The following is a 19941-nucleotide window of genomic DNA, read 5'->3' as shown; positions in this document are numbered from 1 at the left end:
AGCCAACGTCCACAGCAACAAATCATCAGCATCTGCAATCGCCATGAGAACTATTGAAATGTATTTTTTGTAATTGAAATACTCAGATCCACTTCCAGCAGGTTTCATAATCCGAATGTGTTTGCTGTCCACAGCCCCCAAACAATTTGGAAAATTACAAATGTCCTTGAATTTTGCAGCATTTTCCAGCTAGAGTTCAGTTGTGGGTTGGGGGAGGAATTAATCATGCAGAACTTCACATAAAGCACGGCAGGTGTCTGCAACTATCCCAGAAAGGGTGGACACTCGTTAACAGACTGTTCTGGATAAAGTGCGCTCTCCCCTCCGTGTTAGGAGGGGATGGAAGGATGGGATGGGGATTTGTTGGGGATGTTTCTCTGTTGTGTGGGGGGAGGGGGGTGGGGTTGGGGAAATATTTGTATAATGTACATCACCATGGTTACTCTGGATGTGGCTTTGGCCGCAAATGGATGAAAGAATGTGGGATAATATGTACTGAGAGAAAATGGCGGGAAGAATGAGAATTGTGAGTTGGAATGTCAGGGGTTTGGCGTCTGGTGTGAAGCGGCAAGCTGTGTTTAAATTTTTGAATGATGCCAAGCCGTCAGTGATCTGTCTGCAGGAGACTCATATGGTGAAGGAGACAACACATTTTCTGGCTAAGAGATGGGTTCAGGTGGGGTACCATGCCACATTTTCAGCATATTCCAGGGGGGTCAGCATCCTCATCTGTGCCGGGGTACCTTTTGAGTATCACAAAGTGGTTATAGACCAGTCAGGTAGATTCGTATGTTTGCTTTGTAAATTGTATGGATGTCTGATGTGGCTGGTTTTAATTTATATTCCACCACCATATTGTGGAAAGGTTATCCACAGAGTTCTGGGAATATTGGAGGAGACACCGGGGATACCGTTTTTGATAATATGGGACTTTAACAACATTCCGGACGCACACTGGGATAGGGGGAGACGAGAGCCATTGAAGTCGGGTGGTAATTGCACACCATTTGGGTGTCGCCTGAGGGAAACTGCTCTGCATGATTTATGGAGGATTTCTCATCCTGGGGTGTGTAAGTATTCCTGTTTTTCATCCTCTTTCGCTTCTTTGTCAAGAATAGATCTGGCCTTGGGCAATTCACAGATGTTGGGCCTTGTAGGGGAGGTAACATATATGGCTAGAACAATATCTGATCATTCCCCCATGAGTGTGATACTTGAGGGTGTGGGATCCTTGCCTGCTAGGGGGTGCATGTGGAGGCTGAATCCGTTCTGGCTACACCTTATTGATTTAGATGGACACATAGGGGGGGAAATTAAGGAATATTTTAAAATTAATGCTGGGTAGGCTTCAGTATTGACGGTATGGGAGGCCATGAAGGCTTATTTCAGAGGGCTCTGTATTAAGGGGATATCCCGAATGAAGGCAGACAGGAAGGATCAGATGTTGATAAAAGAGTTGGAGGAGGCTGAGGAGGCATTAATTAACGATCAATCCCCAGAGGTACAGGGAAGGTTAAAGGTGGCGCAGAATAGAGTATGTCAGATGGCAATGAAAACAGCGGAACGTAGAAGAATGTTTCAAACTGCCAAATACTTTGAAGAGGGGGACAGGGCGGGCCATCTCCTTTCCAGAATAGTGACGGCACAGAGAGATTCCACACATATAGTCACTTTGAAGGGAAGGGATGGGAGGGAGCACACTGGTTGCAAAGCAATTTTGGAGGTGATGACGGAGGATTACTCGGATCTTTATAAATCACGGGTACAGCCAACGATGGAGGAGGTGGATGGTTTCCCAGACTCTCAGTGGCCGATCGGGGACTGCTCGAGGAGCCATTTAATTTGGAGGAGCTTGACGCCGCATTGGTCTCTATGCCCAATGATAAAGCCCCGGGGGTAGATGGGATCCCGGGGGAGGTGTATAAAAAATATAAAGAGAAACTGCGTCCTGCCTTATTGGAGGTGTATGCTGCTGGTCTGGTGGAGGGGGAGCTGCTGAGGTCCATTCGAGAGGCAATAAATGTTGTACTGCCAAAACAGGGTAAGGATCCGAGGGATCCAGCTTCGTATCGCCCAATCTCGTTATTAACGATAGATATCAAAATCTTGGCCAAGATGTTGGCTAACCGTCTTAACAAGGTGATAACAACACTAATACACCGGGACCAGTCCGGATTTATGCCCAATAGTTCTACAGCGTGTAATCTTCGACGACTGTTTCTCAATATGCAGGTAAAGGCGGATAATATGGGTCGGAGGGTTGTGGTGTGGTTGTGGTGTTTTTAGACGACGCTAAGGCGTTTGATAGTGTGGAGTGGCGGTATTTGTGGGCGGTCATGAAGGCTATGGGTTTTGGTGAGAGGTTCATACATTGGGTGCAGCTGATGTATGCTTCTCCCAGAGCCAGGATACGGGTGAATGGAGTCTGGTCAGGGGATTTCTTTTTATATAGGGGAACGTGGCAGGGGTACCCCTTGTCTCCTCTGCTGTTTGCAATTGCTGTTGAGCCCTTGGCGGCGGCAATATGGAGGGACAGGGACGTAAAGGGGTTTCGGTATGGAAACTATGAAGAAAAAATAGCCCTGTATGCTGACGACGTGTTATTGTTCTTGGAAGATGCACAGGAGTCTCTGGGGGCCGCTATGAACAGTATTTCTAAATTTGGGGCTCTTTCTGGATTATCTATCAATTGGGAGAAGTCTGTGTTGTTGCCCATGGACGCGGCGGCTCCTCTGACTCCTGACCCTGGGGTTCCCTTAAGAGTAGTACATGCGTTTAAGTATCTGGGCATTGTGGTTTCGGACAAAATAGAGGACTATGTGCGGCTCAACCTGACTCCTTTGCTTGGGAAGTTCCAGCAGAAGATTGGGGCCTGGAAGAAGCTATTTCTGTCGGTGGCAGGCAGAGCCAATTTGATCAAAATGATACTTATGCCTCAGCTCCTCTACATATTGCATAATGCTCTAGTGTGGCTGCCTCAGAGTAAATTTTATAGGATCAATACTCTATTTAGGGATTTAATTTGGAGGGGTGGACGGGCGCGCATCAAATTGGAACATCTGCAAAGTGCAAAGGATGAGGGTGGTCTGGCTGTCCCCAATCCATGGATTTACTATATAGCATCTCAATGCCAGCACATGGTAGGTTGGGGAGAGCCAGAACAGAGCTCTTCAGCGGGGATAATCATTGAACACGCGGTAGGAAAGGGCCCATTGTTGGCCAGTCTTGAAGCAGGTAGAATCAGAATTAACCCCAAAAAATTCCCAACAATAGCTATGATGGGAAAAGTATGGCAGAAAATTAAGCAATGGAGGGGAGTAACCGAATTTACGAGATATACGCCAATTTGGTTTGAACCTAGGTTAGCAGAGCTCATGAGATTGCGGGGGTTCGGTCAGTGCAGGCACATTGGTATTTGGTTCGTGTCTCAGTTGCTTGATGGAGATGTTATTAAAACATTCGAGACACTTAGGACTGAGTTTCCTTTAACCCAGAAGTCATTCTTTCAGTACCTGCAGTTGAGACATGCCCTAAACTGTCAAAATGAGGTGTCCCACGTGAATATGCAGTCAGATAGCTTGTTGAATCTTATTGGGCCTCGGAGAAGTACGAGGGGTTCATTACCTTGATGTACAGGGGCCTGATGGATACCTTTTAATTGAAGCATCCGTTAAGGATTAAGGAGAAATGAGTGGCGGATGTGGGCCCCTTGTCGGAGTCCCAGTGGGAGTCCATACTTCAATATATCCCCAGGGCTTCCCTGAGTGAGGCTAAGAGGGTGTCACAGTTATACCTGGTGTATAGGGTGTACAGGACCCCGGCATGGGTGAGGAAGGCAGGACTGAGAGGTGACTCAGAATGTCCCAGGTGTGGTGAGGAAGGCGCTGATCTGCTACATATAGTCCATGAGCCGGGCCAGATATCGGTACCACCCGGAGTGACTAATTTTCTTTGGTATTTTTAGGTAGATGCATGTCTGTAGTTTATTTTTTGATATGATAGCCCTTACATATACGTAGCTTATTAACCCCTTCAGCCCTAGGCCTATTTGTACCCAAGTGCCTAAGCCAATCTGACCTGTGCCACTTCATGGGCTAATAACTTTGGAACGCTTTCACCTATCCAAGCCATTCTGAGATTGTTTTCTCGTGACATATTGTACTTCACGTCAGTGCTAAATGGGAGTCAATATATTTTACCTTTCTATATAAAAAAATGCTAAATATTCGGAAATTTTGGAAAAATCGGCAATTTTTTAACTTTGAAATTCTCTGCTTTTTACAAAAATACTGATACCCCCCATAATAGTTATTAATTTACACTCCCCACATGTTTACTTCATATTGGCATCATTTTGAAAATGAAACCTTATTGTTTTACGACGTAATAGGGCTTATAGTTTTATGCGCAATTTTTCACATTTACAGCAAAACCCACTTTTCAAAGGACCAAGTCACTTCTGAAGTCACTTTAAGGGGCTTACATAACAGAAACCACCCATAAATTACCCCATTTTGCAAACTACACCCCTCAAGCTGTTCAAAACTCATTTTTAAAAACTGTTAACCCTTTAGGTGTTCCACAGGAATTTTAGCAGAATGAAGGCGAAATTTCAAAATTTCATTTTTTTTCCAGATATTACATTGTAATCCAATTTTACCTGCAACCTAGCAAGGGTTAACGGCAAACCCAAACTTGGTTACCCTAATTCTGCAGTTTATAGAAACACCCCACATGTACTCGTAAACTAAAGTATGGGCACACAGCACAGCTCAACACGGAAGGAGCGCTATGTGGTTTTTGGGTGGCGGATTCACTGGAAGAAATCTAGGGGGCCATGTCACATTTGAAGGCTGCCTGAGGTACCCCCACAGTGGAAACCCCAAAAAGTGACCCTATTTTGGAAACTACACCCCCAAGGAATCTTTTAGGGGGTATAGTGACCACTTTGACCCAACCAGTGTTTCACAGTAGTTGGAAACACTTGGTTGAGAAAATGGAAAAAGTGCATTTTTTACATGAAGGTGTCATTTTAGGCTCATTTTTTTATTTTTAAGAGGTGTACCAGCAAAAAATGCACCCCACTATTTGTTCACCAATCTCTCCCGAACACAACAACACCCGATATGTTGTCGTACACTGCAGTATTGGGGAACGGCAGGCCTCGGAAGGGAAGGAGCGCCAAATGACTTTTGGAGTGCAAATTTTACTGGAAGAAATCTAGGGGGCTATGTCACATTTGAAGACACCCTGAGGTGCCCCAACACACGCACACACACTGACACATACACGTTCTGTGTACACCAAAGCACGTACTGCTATCCTTTGCAGTTAAGTCTTTGACCGGCAATACAGAACTGATTCGAACTCTGAATCGTCTTGGCCACTGTGTGTCATATTCAATGGCTGAGGAGATCGATACAGCCCTTTGTATCCAGAAGTTGGAATGTTCAAAGGATGACATCCCAATGCCAGCAAGTATCTACCCAGGTGTGTTCACAACCCTGGCCTGGGATAACATTGACAGACTTGAGGAGACACTAAGTGGAGCAGGTACATCTCATAGAGTCAATGGCATTGCTGTTCAGTCCAATGTTGCATGCTCTGTGACAAAGAAAGTCCTGCCAGATGTAACCAAGTCGAAGAAAAGAAGCATAACTCTGACAGAATTAATGCTACCGATATACAATGTTGGGCAGCGGGGAGAGCCACCCAGGATTGAGACTTCGAATGTTAACACTACCAAGGAGGTCCAGGATTCAAAAACCAAAAACCATATCTGGCTTCTGGCTAGAATGTCAGACCATGAGGATCAGACCACCAGCAGTTGGACTGGGTTCAACATAAAAATCCGCAGCGACATTGTAGTGGCCCAGGACACTGTAAGCTACCTGCCCACTATCAATGCTCCTGCAACAGCCATGTCCACTGTGAATGAAGTCTTGGAGCAAACACATGCCATCATGCAGACCCTGAAGCTTAACAGAATTGTGTGTGTGTTTGATCAAGCACTCTATGCCAAAGCTGCCGAGGTTATCTGGAAACAGGAGAAGTTCAAGAACATTATAATTAGAATGGGTGTCTTCCACACAATCTGTAATCTCCTCTCTATCATAGGGAACAGATTTCAGGATGCAGGCCTTAGAGATCTGTGTGTTGAATCCGGTGTAATCGCTGAAGGATCAGTGTCTGGAGTGATGGACGGCCGGAGGTACAACAGAGCAGTGAGACTACACAAGCTGGTCTATGAAGCACTTATGAGGCTTGCATGGAAAAACTTCCTTCCATGGCTAGAAGAAAACCATGCAAGGGACCTTCACCATCTGGATGAAACACTGAAGAACATCACAAACTTTCGCATCAGTGTGTCGCAGGGATCCTTCGAAAAGCTCTTGGATAATGAATCTTGCACACTTACCCTGAAGCTCTTTCAAGTTTATCTTGAGACCCTCAGAAATGAACAACTCTCAGCATTCTGGATGTCATACTTGGACATGGTCGAGACCATGCTGGCCCTGGTTCGAGCTTCAAGAGAAGGCAACTGGATGCTTCACCTAGGAGCAATCCGACAGATGATACCATGGTGTTTTGCCTATGACAAGGTCAACTATGCCCGATACCTAACCTATTACTATGCCACAATGTCTCGGCTGCCCATAGAACACCCAGAGGTCCATGAATACTTCATGCAAGGTGGCTTTTCGGTCCAGATCGGTAGCAAGAATCCTTTTGGACGAATTCCTGTGGACCAGACCATTGAAGAGACAATCAACAAAGACACCCAGACACCAGGGGGCACAAAAGGCTTCAGCCTCAAAGTTGGAGCTGTTTCCAGGTTCTACCTGACATCAGAGTACCGCAGTATGTACTTGAGGCAGCTGAGGGCCCTGGTAGGCCAACAATATACTGACTTCAGCCATTCAGACCTACAGGTGTCTAGGATTAGAAGAGATGAAGCCGATGTCCAATCTTTCGTTCAACTGCTGGAGACAGGTTGGGTGAACCCCTTCAACAAAGAGCATAATGGTGAACTTATCAGTTTGTCAACAGCGACTGTAGCACCACCAGATGTAGCCAAAGACCTTCAAGGGGCATACAGTATAGGAGAGGATGCATATCAAACATTCAAGGATGAGCGTTTGGGTACCGATAAGCCAACTACATTGTTTCATGACAAGATGACGAAGAACAAACTTAAAACGTTCTCTAACATCCAAATGAAGACACGCAGACAAGGTCTTGGCAAGGAGGTAATTTTGAAGGCTGACAGAAACCTATTTGGCCAGATGATACTTGTAGCTGAGAACAGAAAGCTACAAATGAGTGATGTCTTGACTCATCCCCTGGGTCCATTGCCATGGGCACTTGCCAATGGTGATGGGTCTATCCGCAAGACCAACAAGGCTGCCCTCGCAAGGGAGTTGGAGAGGAATGCTCGTCCTGCAGAAGTGATCCCCGAGCCCTCTGCAACCATCATTGATGGGATGAGCCTGGTTCAGAAACTGAAGGGAAACAATGCAACATTTGGCCAGCTAGCAGGCACAGCAATGAGTCGCGCTATCCATGAGGGTGCTAAGAGCAAGCGCATTGATATTGTCTTTGACGTCTACAAGGAGACATCCATCAAAGATACAGAAAGAGTCAACAGATATGAAGGCACAGGGATCCATTTCAAGAACATTCAACATGGGCACAACATCCAGCAGTGGAAAAAGCTTCTAAGTAGTTCCTCCAACAAGGCAAGTCTCATAAAGTTTCTGGTAGAAGAATGGAAGGCGAAACACCACAGGGAGAAGCTTGAGGAGAAGGAGCTGTATGTCACATGTGAGCAGCTCTGCTTTAAGATCACCAAAGAACAGTGGGAAGAGGCTGCTGACCTTAAGTCAAATCAAGAAGAAGCAGACACACGCCTCCTTCTCCATGCTCTTCATGCAGCAGAATCTGGTTACAAGTCGGTCATCATCACTTCGGAGGATACTGATGTCATGGTCCTGTGTCTGGGCATGTGCCACAAAATCCCATCCCACCTGTTCCAGAAATGCGGTACACAGAACCGGACAAGATTCCTGGATATCACCACTCTGAGCCGAACATTGGGAGGCAGCGTATGTGATTCATTGATTGGTATGCATGCATTTACAGGCTGTGACACCGTCAGTGCATTCGCTGGCCGTGGGAAGATGACGACACTCAAGCAGTTGAAGATGAACAAGACATACCAGGATGCCTTTCAGGAAGTTGGTCGTTCATGGGAAGTGTCTACCGAACTTTTTGAGAAGTTACAGGAAATCACCTGCCACATGTACCTGCCAACTACCCAAACAACTGAGGTAAACAGGCTCCGTTATCAGCTGTTCTGTGCCAGACGTGGAGTGGTAGAGTCAAGTCAACTCCCTCCTTGCCAGGACTGCCTTTTCATGCATGCACTGCGTGCAAACTACCAGGCTGCGATCTGGAGGAGAAGTCTGCAGAGCCAGCCATGGGTTGCAAACCCAACAGACTGCGGTTGGATGATAGATAACGACGGAAAGCTTGTTGTCAAGTGGATGCAAGGGGCACCAGCACCAGAAGCTATTATACAGCTACTGTCCTGCAAGTGTGTGCGGTCATGTGAACTTCCTCAGTGTACTTGCCTCAGCAATGGCCTGAAGTGCACAGACATGTGCAGATTACAGACATGCCAGAACAAGGGTACTGAAGACGAGCCAGTAGAACAACAGTCAGATTCAGAGTCCGATGTTGAAGATATTATGGAGTAACATATATATATATATATATATATATATATATATATATATATATATATATATATATATATATATATATATATATATATATATATATATATATATATGCACATGACATGTTCAGTGTGTATTTACATAACTTGGATTAAATTTTGTTACAAATACTACATCTAGTCACTCCGGGTGGTACCGATATCGTCATATTTGGTTCTTGGCTCATGCTAAAATTCCTGTGGAACACCTAAAGGGTTAACAGTTTTTAAAAATGAGTTTTGAACAGCTTGAGGGGTGTAGTTTGCAAAATGGGGTAATTTATGGGTGGTTTCTGTTATGTAAGCCCCTTAAAGTGACTTCAGAAGTGACTTGGTCCTTTGAAAAGTGGGTTTTGCTGTAAATGTGAAAAATTGCGCATAAAACTATAAGCCCTATTACGTCGTAAAACAATAAGGTTTCATTTTCAAAATGATGCCAATATGAAGTAAACATGTGGGGAGTGTAAATTAATAACTATTATGGGGGGTATCAGTATTTTTGTAAAAAGCAGAGAATTTCAAAGTTAAAAAATTGCCGATTTTTCCAAAATTTCCGAATATTTAGCATTTTTTTATATAGAAAGGTAAAATATATTGACTCCCATTTAGCACTGACGTGAAGTACAATATGTCACGAGAAAACAATCTCAGAATGGCTTGGATAGGTGAAAGCGTTCCAAAGTTATTAGCCCATGAAGTGGCACAGGTCAGATTGGCTTAGGCACTTGGGTACAAATAGGCCTAGGGCTGAAGGGGTTAATAAGCTACGTATATGTAAGGGCTATCATATCAAAAAATAAACTACAGACATGCATCTACCTAAAAATACCAAAGAGAATTAGTCACTCCGCTTGGTACCGATATCGTCAAATTTGGTTCTTGGCTCATGGACTAATATGATGTGGTCGTGTGCTCGCCTACAACCCTTTTGGGTGAAGGTGCTTAACTTGATCCAGGAGGTGACAGGAGTAGATGTGGTGCGTAACCCGCTGACTTGCCTTTTGGGCTGTATGGATGATATTGCTACGGATAAATGTGGAAGGCTGACTATCGCAAGATTGTTGTATGCTGCGAGAAAGCTTATCGCAATGCACTGGTTGGATGAAAAAACGCCAGGGAAAAAGGAATTTATCAACAAGATAAATTTTATTGTCCATATGGAAAGAAATATATACAGTAAGGGGTCAGAATACAAAATTTGAAAATGTGTGGGGTGGATACGGCAGCAAAAGATGAGGATTTCATCTGCGCAAGGCTGTATATACAGAATTCCCATGAGACACGCACATTGGACGTGGCTTGTGTCAAGAAAATTCTAATGGAAATTTCTAACGCATGCGCAAAAACAACGCAAATGCATGCCAAAACGCATGTACACGCAGCGTTTTTTTTGCGTCATGTGTAAGCTGATGCAAGTAAAAAAGCAGTGTAAATGCATATTGGCATGCGTTTACACATGCAGATGATACGTTGCGCACAGAAACGCTAATGTGTACCTAGCCTAACAGCCGTTCTCTGCTAAAGAGGTTGTTAACCCCTTAATGCCAATTGACATAGCAGTGTGTGATTGCAAGGGTGATCGAGTGGAGCTGAGCTCTGGCCATACATATCTGATACTAGCAATTTTACGCAGCCAACATCTGCATCCAACAGCAGAGGCCAGAGCAGAGCAATGATAATTGCGGTTCACTAGTGATGAGCCAACATGGTCTGATAAGGTGTTATCTTAGCATGCTTGTGTGCCAACAGAGTGTCTTCAGCGTGTTCTAAAAATATGTTCAAGTCCCCATTGCTGCATGTCTCAGGGATGTTTATTAGGCAATCACATCATTTATTGCAGCTGTCTAACAGCACCAAAACATGCAGCCGCAGGGACTAACATATTATTTGAGCACGCCCAAAATACTAGGATAACATGATATCCAAGCACGTTCACTCATAACTACTGTTAACCAATTAAAGGGTCACTGAAACTCAGACACCAACATTTAAATGGCACAGTTGCCAGTGCTTGTGCACACCGGCTCCCATCGGGTATTTGTGACGAGATTGCAGAGCTCCTATGGGTTATCATGAGAGGCATGGCCTTACTAAAGGCTCTAGTCACAGCAATCTTAAAACTCATGTGAAGCTCATCCACAACCTAGTTTAGTTCAGCCTTCAGCACAGGTATTGGGTGGTCCTTTGCAGACTAATTGCAAAAGCCTCTAATAGAGTGATTTAGAAAAACAATTACAGTATTTTTCGGATTATAAGAAGCTCCGGATTATAAGACGCACCCCAAATTTTGAGAAGAAAAATAAGAAAAAAATATTTTTTTAAAAATTGGTGGTGCTTCTTATAATCCTTGCATCTTACTGGAGGTGGTGGCTGCAGTGAAGCGGGGTCCCAGGGTCGCTGCAGGAGGAGGCAGGAATGGGGTGATGCTCCAGGCCGCAGGCAGGGATGAGTGGGGGCTCTGATGTGTGGCGCGCTGCTGCGGGGATCTTGTGCTGCTGTGGGATGTCTCCGGGTGCCCGGCGGTTGCTGGCCGTTGCTGCGGGTGTCTTTGGTGCCCAGCGGTGCTGCGTGGGTGTCCGGCGCTGCCAGGGCACTGCCGACATTTTGCAACAGGCCAGCGCTCCGACACTTCCAGGGTTCCATGTGCGCTTATCTCCGGGAATATGGCCGCCGCCGGGGGCGGCGCATGCGCTGATGGTGATCTCGGGATCAAGATTTCGAGAGTTGAGATTTCAGAACAAGTCTATGCTTGTTCTTAGAAATGAAGGCTATTCCATGCGAGAAATTGCCAAGAAAGCATTAAGCTACTTACGGGTAGCGGCGTTTTTCGGAGGCCCATGACAGCACCACGAGAGAGGGGATCCGCCCCTTTAGGAACAGGAAACCCACAGATACAAAAGGGCGGCACCTCTCCCACGCATCAGTTGGATTACAGAGCCTGAGAGGACTACCGCAGTTAATGACAAGCAAACACAATATTGTATACAATTAAACACAATGACTTTAATAAAGTAACACACGTGAGAAGATAACATTTCTTCTTTAAATTATTTAGTTGATTATAAACCCAGGATGTGCAACCCCATGTGAAAAGGGAGGGAACTAAGGGTGCTGTCATGGGCCTCCGAAAAACGCCGCTACCCGTAAGTAGCTTAATGCTTTATTCGGACTCCCATGACAGCACCACGAGAAATTTACAGAGATGTAAGCCACCTTAGGGAGGGACTATAGCCTGCAGCACCCTTAACCCGAAGGTGAGATCTGAGGAGAACCCCAAGTCCAACCTATAGTGTTTAAAAAAGGTGGAAGGGGATGACCATGTGGCCGCCTTACATATCTGGTCGACCGACACTCCAGACCTCTCTGCCCAGGATGACGCCATGGCTCGGGTGGAATGTGCCCTCAGATTCTGCGGAGCTGGACCCCCACCTGTCGTGTAAGCAAGAGAGATAGCCTCCCTAATCCACTTAGCAAGTATGTATTTTGATGCTCTAGCCCCTTTCCTTGGACCTTGGAAGGACAGGAATAGTGCATTATCCTTCTTCCAATCATTGGTGACTGAGATATATTGAAGAAGGCATCTCCTGACATCTAAGGTATGGAGCTCCCTTTCTTTAGGGTTAGAAGGATTAGGGATAAACGAAGGTAAAACTATCTCCTGCGATCTGTGAAACTGGGATACTACTTTTGGTAAGTAGGCTGGGTCCGGTCTAAGGATAACTCTATCCTGGAGAAATTCTATATACGGGGGAAGTCTAGAGAGTGCCTGGATGTCTCCTATCCTGCGAGCTGATGTTATAGCTACTAGGAAAGCTGTTTTGAGAGACAACATCCTGACTGAGGCTTCATTCAACGGCTCAAAAGGGGCCTTTGTCAAAGAAGAAAGGACAAGATTTAAATCCCATGGTACCATTTTGTTTCTATAAAGTGGTCTAATTCTACCGACCGCCTTAATGAATCTCGACACCCAGTAGTTTCCCGCAATATTACATGAGAACAGGGCCCCAAGTGCAGAAACTTGTACTTTTAGTGTGCTTGTGGAGAGTTTTAACTCTAACCCTCTTTGTAAAAATTCCAATATTTGACGTATTGGTACACCATCATTAATATTAAATTCTGAGGAAGTTAAGAACTTTCTCCAGGTTCTGGAGTAGATTCTTGTTGTTATTGGCTTTCTACTTCTTAAAAGGGTATCGACTAATTTAGGAGAGAAGCCTTTATTTTCTAACAATGACCGCTCAAACTCCAAGCCGTCAAATGAAGTCCCTTCACTTGTGGATGGAGTATCGGCCCCTGGGAGAGTAAATTTGGGATGTCTGGAAGTACCCAGGGATCGCCCACTGACATCGTCCTGAGCCATGAAAACCAGGTTCTCCTGGGCCAAAAGGGAGCAATCAGAATGAGTCTCGCACGATCTTCTCTGACCTTCCTCACCACTAGAGGTAGTAGGTTCAGTGGCGGGAAGGCGTAGGCCAGAGAAAAATCCCATTTTATGAGGAATGCGTCCACTGCCAGTGGATTTTCCCTGGGATTTAGGGAACAAAAGTTTTTTACTTTTTTGTTTTCTCTTGTGGCAAATAGGTCCACTACCGGTTGACCCCACAAGCGTACAATCTGTTTGAAGATGTCTCCGTTTAGAGACCATTCTCCTTGCTTTAGAACATTGCGGCTGAGAAAGTCCGCTTTTATGTTGTCTTTTCCTGTGATGTGCAAAGCAGTCAAGGATTGTAAATTCTCTTCTGCCATCCGGAGGAGACGATCTGTGATCTGCATCAGAGCCTCGGAGTGTGTCCCTCCTTGATGATTTATATAGGAGACTGCCACCCGGTTGTCTGAGAGGATCCTGACGTGGTGGCCCTGCAGATACATGAGGAGGTTTTTAACTGACAATTCGATTGCTAATAATTCTCTCTGATTGGAAGAGGATGTTGAGTATGGTTCCCATTGGCCTTGCACTACAATGTCATTCATGTGAGCCCCCCAACCTGAGGAGCTGGCATCCGTAGTCACAACCCGGGACACGTCTATCATCCAGGGAACACCTGCTGACAAATTATCCCTATCCAGCCACCAACTTAGGGATTTGAGAGTCGCTGGTTCTAGCGTTATTTTTTCCTCTAATACACCCCTCAAGATCCTATCCTTAACCAAAATCTCCTTCTGGAGGGATCTAGTGTAAAAGTGTGCCCACCTTACCGCTGGAATGCACGATGTGAGGGACCCCAACAGGGACATAGCTTGCCGCAGGGTCATAGAGGGTGTATTTACTGCTTTCAGTACCTGATGCTGAATCTGAGATAGTTTATTTTCCGGAAGATAACACTGTTGTGTAGTTGAATCTAGTACTAAGCCCAGAAACTTTTGAATTTTTTGAGGCTGTAATCGAGATTTTTCAAAATTAATTATCCAGCCCAGGCGTTCCAACTTAACCCTAGTTAGTTCTAGTTGGGACAAACAGTGTTCTACCGAGTTACCTATTATGAGGAAATCGTCCAGGTATGGGACAATAAGGACATTAGATTCCCGCAAGTGAGCCATCACCTCTGCCACTATTTTTGTGAATACTCTAGGGGCTGATGTTATACCGAAAGGAAGAGCTCTGTACTGAAAATGATAAACAACCCCTTCCATTAATACTGCTACCCTCAAGAACTGCTGGAAATCCACATGAATAGGTACGTGGTAATAGGCATCCTTTAAGTCGACTACCACCATAAAGCAGTTTTTGAACAGTATCTTTATTGTTGAGCTGATGGACTCCATCTTAAAGGTATGCTTAACCAAAAAGCTATTAAGATGTCTGAGATTTATAATGGTTCTATACGAGTTATCAGGTTTTTTAATAAGAAACAAGGGAGAATAGAATCCTTTCCCTCTATCAGTCTCTGGAACCTGTGTAAGAACATTTTTAGCACAGAGAGACCAAACTTCTTCTTCTAGAGCAGATTGTTCTAGGGGATTAGAACGTAAGGGCGTTAACATAAATTTATCCCGTGGGGTATGGCAAAACTCAAGAGTAAGACCTCGAGAAATAGTATCTTGCACCCAGACACTATTCGTGATCTCTGACCATTCTGAACCAAAATGTAAAAGTCTGCCCCCCACCGGGGCTCCTAGTCATTTGTCCTCCTTCTTCCTTTCTTTTGAGGAACGACGGAACATATATCCCGTACCTCGTCTACGTCTGTCGTCCCACCTAGACCGATCCCTTGAAGGTGAAAAGGTACGCTTCCCTCCGTGACCGAACCTTCTTTTATTAAAGGGACGACGGTAGGACCCCAGCAGGTTGGGGAACTTCTTTTTGTCATCTCCCGCTTTCTCTAGGAGATCATCTAAGGTGGGCCCGAATAGGTACTCCCCTTTACATGGAATGATGCAGAGTTTTGATTTTGACTGTATATCGCCTGGCCAACATTTCAGCCAAAGAGCCCTTCTGGCCGCATTCGAGAGACCTGCTGCCCTAGCAGCCATTTTGACAGAGTCAATAGACGCATCTGATAAGAAAGCAGCTGCTTCTTGGATCAGTGGTAAGGCAGTCAGGATAGAATCCCTTGATGCACCTTCTTTTAACTGAGTCTCTAATTGTTCCAACCAGACCATCATTGATCTGGCTGTACAGGTTGAAGCCACCGCAGGCCTTAAAGAACCGGCCGCCATCTCCCAGGTACTTTTTAGAAAGGTATCCGCTTTTCTATCAAGGGGGTCCTTAAGGGTCCCCATGTCCTCAAAGGGGAGAGAGGCCCGTTTGGCCACCTTGGCTATTGCCGCATCCAACTTAGGGGCTTTTTCCCAGTTGGTGACTGCAGGATCATCAAACGGATATCTGCGCTTCTGCGCTGGAGGTAAGGAACCCTTTCTCTCTGGTTTTTTCCACTCTTTATTGATAAGAGCCTGGATTTTTTCATTGAGCGGGAAGACTCTGCGTTTTTTCTGCTCCAACCCACTGAACATAATTTCCTCCTTGGAAAGTTGGGGTCTCGGTTCCGTTATGCCCATCGTTCCTCTGACCGCCTTGACCAGCTTATCTACTCGATCGAGGGGTAGACAGAAGCGGGCGGTGTCCTCATCCGAGGAAGAGGATGACGCAGCCGAACCGGAGAAAACTTCCTCCTTATCCTCTTCTACTGAAGAATCGGAGAGTAACGGAGCTTTGGATTTAGAGCTTCCTCCTTGAGAAAAACCCTTTAAGGATTGTCTGACCTCCATTCTGATCATCTCCTTTAAGCTGGTGGTCATAGTAAGGGATTCCTCCGCCACCTGAGGGGGGTAAGTAAAGCAATCTAATCCCTGTAGATATAATGCTCTCCCCCTCTCCCCTTTCCTGAGACCTCTCCGTCTGCTGTATACAGGGGCCACATAACTTTTTAGGGCACGAATCAGGTAGGGGAACCCCGCAGATTCCACATTCCCTGTGTTTCGCCTTCCCGGCACATTTCTTCCCCTAAAATGGAACATATGAGGGGAATCCTGTCACTGAGTGAACTTTCACGGAGATCACTTACCAGCGCTGCCCAAAGAAAAAAGTACCGGAATACGAGGGGGATTTCTCCTGGCTGACGTTCCAGACCCCTGTCTGGAGGTGCTTTTGTGGCCAGATTCACTACTCCTTTTGTCGCGATCCTTCTCTTTAGGCTTCTGGGACACCTCTTCCCGAAGCTGCACGTGCTCGTCCTCCATCTTTACCAGATATGAGGCCAGAAGCAAGGGATCACGATCCGGAGTTCTTTTTATAGCCCCTCCTCCGGTCAGCAGCTGTGCCTAGCGCTCCCCTGATTGATCTTTCCGGCCTCCCCCTGGTGCAGGCGGTTTTCTCTAGGGCTGAGAACGCCGGCGACGCTATACCGGTGGGCGCCGCCATCTTGGATACACTGCGCATGCGCAGGACCCTGGAAACCCGGAAGTGACTGTCGACTCCTCCCCCGACGTCACCCGGGCTCCCAGCGCTTTACCATCAGCGCGCAGAGCGGCGAGGACGCCGGACAGAGCCGCAGCACCCCGGGTTGCGCCCCCAAGCGCCGCCGTACATAGAGACCCCAGCCACCTCAGCAGGAGGAGACCCCGGGGAAATACTCACCCGGCGCTGGCTTGGAGACAGGACACCACCGGCGACCGCTCCCTGCTGGAATGCCACCGCCATGCAGCCCTACCAGGACCATCGTGGCATCATCCAGGAATTCCGCACCGGCCGAGGTAGGAGACCCCCTCGCTACCTGAGTCGGCCGGCCGGCCTGGGATCCTTTTGTAAATTCTGTAGGATCCCGTCCCATTAGGAACAGGAAACCAACTGATGCGTGGGAGAGGTGCCGCCCTTTTGTATCTGTGGGTTTCCTGTTCCTAAAGGGGCGGATCCCCTCTCTCGTGGTGCTGTCATGGGAGTCCGAATAAACTGAAGATTTCCTGCAACGGTGTGTAATACTCCCTTCAGAGGAGAACACAAACAGGCTCTAACCAGAGAAAAAAGAGAAGTGGGAGGCTCCGCTGCACAACAAGACAAGTACATTAGAGTCTGTAGTTTGAGAAATCGACACCTCACAGGTCCTTAACTGGAAACTTCATTAAATAGTATGCACAAAACGCCAGTGTCAACGTCTACAGTGAAGAGGCGACTCCGGGATGCTGGCCTTCAGGGCAGAATGGCAAAGAAAAAGCCATAGCTGAGACTGGCTAATAAAAGGAAAAGATTAATATGGGCAAAATAACACAGACATTGGACAGAGGAAGATTGGAAAAAAGTGTTATGGACAGACTAATCCAAGTTTGAGGTGTTTGGATCACACAGAGGAACATTTGTGAGACGCAGAACAACTGAAAAGATGCTGGAAGAGTGCCTGATGCCATCTGTCAAGCATGGTGGAGGTAATGTGATGGTCTGGGGTCGCTTTGGTGCTGGTAAAGTGGGAGATTTGTACAAGGTAAAAGGGATTTTGAATAAGGAAGGCTATCACTCCATTTTGCAACGCCATGCCATACCCTGTGGACAGCGCTTGATTGGAGCCAATTTCATCCTACAACTGGACAATGACCCAAAGCACACCTCCAAATTATGCAAGAACTATTTAGGGAAGAAGCAGGCAGCTGGTATTCTATCTGTAATGGAGTGGCCAGCACAGTCACCAGATCTCAACCCCCTTCGAGCTGTTGTGGGAGCAGCTTGACCGTATGGTACGCAAAAAGTGCCCATCAAGCCAAACCAACTTGTGGGAGGGGCTTCTAGAAGCATGGGGTGAAATTTCTCCAGATGACCTCAGGAAATTAAATGCTAGAATGCCAAATGTCTGCAATGCTCTAATTGCTGCAAAGAAAGCATTCTTTGACGAAAGCAAAGTTTGAAGGAGAAAATTATTATTCCAAATAAAAAAATCATTTTTTTCGAACCTTGTCAATGTCTGGACTAGATTTGAACGGTAGTGTACACAGTGTTCCAAATTACTATACAAATTGGATTTAAGTGTCATAAAGATTTAAGGTCTAAGGGGTATCGTTTCTCCTTATGGAGAGTGACATACCATCTCTGGCTTGTCAAGGTAAGGAGGCTTATTTGCCGCACAATGCTCCTCTGGGAATTTAAATATGCAAATTGCCTCTTCTGAGAAGAGGCAATTCTAATTACAGGAAAACTATTTAAAAATTATGTTCCACATTATTAAGCAGGCCACAGTTTTCAAGTAACATGGGAAAGAAAAAGGATCTCTCTTTTGCCGAAAAGCATCAAATAGTGCAATGCCTTGGACAAGGTATGAAAACAATAGATATTTCACGAAAACTTAAGAGTGATCATCATACTGTGAAGAGATTTGTGACTGAAACAGAGCACAGACAGAGTTCATGCAGATAAAGGCATAATGAGAAAGGTTTCTGCCAGACTAATTCATTGGATTAAGAGAGCAGCTGCCAAAATACCATTACAAAGCAGCAAACAGTAATTTGAAGCTGCTGGTGCCTGTGGAATCCCTCAAGGTGTAGGATCCTTCAAAGGCTTGCTGTGGTGCATAAACCTACTATTCGGCCACCCTTAAACAGTGTTCACAAGCAGAAACGGTTGCAGTGAGCCCAGACATACATGAAGACTAATTTCCAAACAGTCTTGTTTACTGGTGAGTGTTGAGCAACCCTGGATGGACCAGATGGATGGAGTAGTGGATGGTTGGTGGATGGCCACCACGCCCCAACAAGGCTGCGACGTCAGCAAGGAGGTGGAGGAGTCATGCTTTGGGACGGAATCATGGGGAAGCAGCTGGTAGGGTCCTTTAAGGTTCCTGAAGGTGTGAAAATGACCTCTGCAAAGCATATAGAGTTTCTGACTGACAAGTTTCTTCCATGGTATAAAAAGCAGAAACGTGCCTTCAGGAACAAAATTATCTTCATGCATGACAATGCACCATCTCATGCGGCGAAGAATACCTCTGAGTCATTGGCTGCTATGGGCATAAAAGGAGATAAACTCATGGTGTGGCCACCATCTTCCCCTGACCTCAACCCTATAGAGAACCTTTGGAGTATCATCAAGCAAAAGATCTATGAGGGTGGGAGGCCGTTCACATCAAAACAGCAGCTCTGGGAGGCTATTCTGACTTCATGCAAAGAAATACAAGCAGAAACTCTCCAAAAACTCACAAGTTCAATTGACGCAACAATTGTGAAGGTGATATCAAAGAAGGGGTCCTATGTTAACATGTAACTTGGCATATTAGGATGTTTTGGAGTTAAATAGCTTTTTGTTCAGTGAAGGTGACCTCATAATGCTGCAAATTCCACAAATGAGCATTTTCAGTTCTTTAAAACATATCAAATGTTTAGAAATTCTACTGTGCCTAATAATTTGGAACAGAGATTATCCTGTTATCATTGGGAGGTTTCTTCAATAAAATTCGATGTATACTCTAACGGGTGATGACTTATTAGACTGACTGTAATTTGCACTGACCACTTAGGAAAATCCAAGAAAAATATAATTTGCAGAATAATTTGGAACATGGTGTATAGTAATGAGCTGTGAAAAGATTAAAGTAAAGGGGTATGCCCATCTTGTACATTTAAGGAATAACCACCTCATATGCCACAAATGTAATATAGATGTGGATCCCACATAAATGGTGCCCCATCATGCACCACTGCCCATGGAGAGGGAGGTGGTAGGAATACTGATACAAATGAATGGGATT

At 45.6% G+C, this 19941-nt stretch overlaps 1 protein-coding gene across 5 annotated transcripts in view; it reads right to left on the bottom strand.

Annotated features, from left to right (window-relative positions):
* LOC143815261 (flotillin-2-like) overlaps positions 1–19941 on the bottom strand; it is a 113144-nt gene that overhangs the window by 83683 nt on the left and 9520 nt on the right. The gene's annotated exons all lie outside the window — the stretch shown is intronic.

This window comes from Ranitomeya variabilis, chromosome 3 (assembly GCF_051348905.1).
Source record: "Ranitomeya variabilis isolate aRanVar5 chromosome 3, aRanVar5.hap1, whole genome shotgun sequence".
NCBI lineage: Eukaryota > Metazoa > Chordata > Amphibia > Anura > Dendrobatidae > Ranitomeya > Ranitomeya variabilis.
This window is presented reverse-complemented; position numbering and strand designations above follow the sequence as displayed.